Source organism: Cryptomeria japonica, chromosome 7 (assembly GCF_030272615.1).
Source record: "Cryptomeria japonica chromosome 7, Sugi_1.0, whole genome shotgun sequence".
Classification (NCBI taxonomy): domain Eukaryota; kingdom Viridiplantae; phylum Streptophyta; class Pinopsida; order Cupressales; family Cupressaceae; genus Cryptomeria; species Cryptomeria japonica.
The window spans coordinates 20,482,017-20,486,952 of record NC_081411.1 but is presented as its reverse complement, the minus strand read 5'-3'; positions in this window follow the sequence as shown (position 1 = coordinate 20,486,952).

Here is a 4,936-nt window from a genome sequence, read left to right as displayed (position 1 = left end):
TGTAAAATACTATGTTGAAATGAATTTATTATGTGTCCTTAATCATCTTTTGATTTGTTTTGCAGATGAAAGAAGATCAAATCAAGACAGGGACGACCTCCTCCAGTCCAGCATCATCAAGGACGACCTCCTCCAGCCCAGCATCGACAGGGATGACCTTTTCCAGTCCAGCATTTTAAGGGAAGGTACACCATCCATCTTGCACATCAAAGACAAAGGAGGATCAAAACAAGGGTCCGTTGAAGAAGCAGATAGTTTCAGAAGAGTTAATTAAAGTTAGCTTCTCAACATCATCAAATTGAACATCTACCAAATTACAAGTGTCAGACAAGGTGGCATCTCAGTCATCACTCCTCCAGGCGGATTGGTCCACCTCAACGTGTCCAGATTCAATGTACCTGACTCATCAAAGTGGCACTAACTCTGATGTACCTACCTCGGTTATCCACTGGTCGAATATTCTAGAGAAGACATGTGTCCAAATAATGCAATTATTTCATTGGCCAGAATTGAGTTTGTTGTAACAAACCCTAATTAGGGTTTTCATTGTAAAATCTTGGCCATTGATCTCAAGTTGATCTAAGCCATTGAATTGTATTGGGAGCACTATTTAAGCCCTGTCTCCTCATTTGTAAAGGCTAATAGTTAGTCAATAGTTAGAAGGTGAATAGTTAGTTCATAGAGGTTAGAATAGCTAATGATTAATAGTAAATAGAATAGTAGTTAGAGTAGAATAGAAAGAGAAGGCAAAAATTGTTGCCAAGATGTTGTTGTAAAAGACTTGTAAACTTCATCGAAGGAATGGTGAAATTTATGGGTCGATTCAACAATTTGCATGGTCTCTATACTTATCAAATTTGATTTCATGTTATTAGATGAGTGGAAGAAATGTGTTTGATAGATGGTGAAATTTGTATGTCCATAATACTAGCAGTTTGTTGATTGCAGACTTGCCTTGTGTAGTCAACTGGAATCATTCAGCTTAAGCTTAACTTCAATTGTCGCTTCTTCACTGATATGCATCAGCCTGATGGTGTCTATGCCTGTAGAGATGATCTGAACATCATAAAGCTTTCCTCCGAAGATCGCACTAACCTTGTGGAGATGGTCCTGGGATGTCAAAACAAGACCTAGTTAGAATTTCATCAAAGGTCATTCATTGCTCCTACATTCTTAGTGCTAGAATTAGATCCTTCCCTCGTCCTCATCCTTTCTTCCTTTTAAAAAAAATCTAGGCTAGGGAAATCCTGTGTTCTAGTAATATTTAAAGCAATTCAGACGTTCAAATCATCAAGTGCAAGTCCCCTTGTGATTCCAGCAAAATCACATCGTACCACAAAGAGCTTATCCACGAGTAGAGATCCTACATAACAGAACCTTGGAGTTACTTTGACTGATCCTTCGGATATACCAGAAAGGGAGAAACAATTGCTCCAAGACATCCTAAAAAAGAGAATGGTCACTTTCAACATGGGGTGAGATGCTCTTGTCTGGGATGGATCAAAATCGGGAGAATACACCTCAAAAGATGGTTATAATCTCCTCCTTAGTCAACAGCTTTCCACAAGCACTCCTACCCCCTCAGTTCTGTGTTGGGATAAGATGTATTTGCCAAAGGTAGGATTGTTTTCTTGGTTTTCTCTCCATAACAAGATTCTAATGGCGGACAGATTTAGGAAAATGGGCTTTGAGGGTCCTAGTAGATGCCCTTTATGTGAAAAGGCAGAAGAAGACAAGGATCATATCCTCCTCAATTGCAATTATGCCTCCAATTGTTGGCTCTGGTTATGTAATGAATTAGGATGGAGCTCAGCCTTTCCTAACTCCATTCTTGGAATGTTTCAAGCATGACCCATTCTACATCAACGCTCCCTCTTTGGAGGGCTGTGGAAACTGGCCCCATCTTTGGTTATTTGGGAACTCTGGAAGGAACGTAACAAAAGACTCTTTAAGGATAAAAAATTGGATTGGCTCCAACTTGTGAATAAAATTGAAGCCTCAGTAGTAGAAACCCTTAATAGCAGAACTTCTAAATTTCCTAGCAAACTCTTGGAGATGACATTTTGGGATGAGAAGATGAGAGGTAGATGGTTAGGTCTGAAGATCCCTTCCTTTGTAGGAGTTAGCAATTCTAACAAAAAGGAGACAAGAGAAGCCTGCAAATGGAAGGTCCCCAAAAAAGGGTGGGCAAAGCTTAACTTCGATGGAGCTTCTTGTGGGAATCCAGGTCCTGCAGGGATTGGGTGTTGTTTGCATGATGATGCTGGCAGGGAATTAGCTTTGAATCCAATAATAAAGTAGAGATCTTAGCCTTAGTTGAATGCCTCCTCTTGTGTCAAAATAGGGGCATTAGCAAGCTCACCATTGAAGGAGATTTGACTATTATTATCAATGGCCTCAAAAAAGGATTTCTTCCTAACTGGAAGCTGAATGCGATCTTGCCAAGAGCTCTAAGCCTCCTCAAGGACTTCAAGAAAACAACCTTCAATCATATCTATAGAGAAGGCAACTCCAGGGCAGATGAATTAGCTAATGCGGGAGCTGATGGACGGTTCATAAGTTAAGATAGAGCCCTCCCTCTTGTCCTTATTATCAGCTGCATGGTTTGGGATCTTAGGCTTTTGGTCTCGATTAGCTAGGCTTTGGGGTTTCGTCCCTTGACCTAGCTTCCCCTTTTTAAGAGGATGGTAGTTTCATCAGTAATAGATGGTTAAGTCTAGGTCGTAGGTGGTAGAATGATTTAATCTTGCATCTCTTAAATCCTGAATATTCTCAGTTAAGATGGCTATTAGAGCACGTTCCTCTTCTTTATCTCTCTGATTATAAATATTAAAGGTCTTTGGGATAAATTCTTAGTGCTTATATATATATATATATATATATATATATATATATACTCTTATAGTTTCATATACATTCTCGGAGCCTTCTATTGCAAGATTTTGTCTATAGGTATATATATGTATATATGGATATGCATATATATATAGACATACATATATATAATCATACACACACACACACACACATATATATATATATATGTATTAATACACATATATATAATATATACAGATATGCATAAAGGATAATGATGCTGAGTCTCGCATATATATTAATAGATGTATATATTATTGTATGGATGTATTTGGTAATGATTATCTTTAGACATATGTGTTTTAAGGGGCAGCCAGATGCCTTTCGACACATTTATTATGTTATCATCTTCTCAGCAAATTACCTTGAGTAGTGCCTTCTTTGGCAGCATACTTGGAATTGATGATGTGACTTCCCTTGCCGTGAGAGCCAGCTAATGCTAAGGGGCTCGCTCAACTAGCGGCGGCGGTATTTATTACCTTGATCCTGGAGATTGTTTAATTTGCATCGTGACTCTTCATCCCCACTCCTTTGACACTCTTTAGCGATCATATCGGTCCTTTATCGAGAAAGATGAGCTATATTTCTCGACGCCTTTTAAAACTCGATTATTATAAGTAAGGGCTTGTTTTGAGTAGTTGGTTATCTGAGAGTCTTGAAGCTCCTATGGATACTCCGCTAAGGCTTATAGGGCTCAAGCGACAAATGGCTTTTATAGGAGAAATTAAGGAAGAAAGGTTGAAAGGCATTTTGGTTTTCCCGAATGTCCTGGTCATCAGGGTGGTCATGAAAATTCTTGGGGAAGAATATATATCTCGAATGCAGACCGCACTAGGGCTAGTTTGGATGTTGCTGCTATGTTCTTAGTGGTGGCTATGTATTATGAGAAGGACAGGGATGTGGTGATAAAAATTTATAGAAGTGTCTTCAAGAAAGAATTGCTGGGTGACCTTGAGCGGGCAGTTGTCAATATCGCGATTATGATATACTCATTCAGATGAATAACCGGGTGCCTAGATTTCTAATCCTGGAAATTGAGGATATGGCCGCCTTTGAGGCTTGTAATCCGCCTATGCGAAGGGATTTTTTCTTTCTTATGTGGCTTTTGCATGTTAGAAAACCGACATGTAATAGGTGGCTGCCACCTATCTTGAAGCTGAAAACATTGAAGTGGTCCCGGATGACATGGACATCCCTCCCACCCCCGTCTCTAGCCCAAATAATTCTTCGGCTAGCTCAGGAGAGAAGGTAACAGAGGTGCAGGTGAGGAGATGTCGGGCAAGATAGCGGGATTGTTGTCTCAGGTTTATCTTAACGTCACTTTTTGACTCTTAAGTGTTTATAGTAAAATTTTCACTTTATTTCAGACTTATATTTTAAAGACTTATGGATGTTCAGTTAATTTTGGATATCTCCCCTTTCTTTTCTTCGTGCTTTCGGTTTTGCTTGTTTCTGATATTAAGGGGATAATTATTTTTAAAATTCTCTTTAGTGTCTCAAATAAGCGGACTTTCTGGAAGGAATTGTTTGATTGATACTTTTTGAAAGGAATTTGTCTTTGATTATCAAATGAATCGGACTTTCTGTAAGGAGTGAGGTGACTTTTAGATCTTTTTGGCGATAGATTCCCTATCTCCCAGAGCAACGCTATGTTATTTCTATATTATGATATAGATGTAGGCAGTGTTATGGATTTGAAGTTATACTTTAGTACTTGTCAATACTAAAGTTCTGTGGTTGTAATGGAACAGGCTTGGCAACCTAGATTTGGGTTTATTTATTGGCTAACAATTCATGAAGTGGTCTGTTGTAGGGCAAGTTTGAAGGTTTCTTGCAGGTATATGAGTTTTCACTTAGTACGATTGTCTTGACATGATTAAGGGTACTATAACCTTTGGGGGCAATTGACAATAATAGTTAAATAAGGAGTTATGATTCAAGTTGTTGACAAATTTATTTTGATATGTAATGCTTTTAGACATACAAACAAATGGTCTTGGTTATAAGGTGTGAAATGGTACTTTTGCAGAATGGTGGAATGGGGTTGTTTCAAATTTTG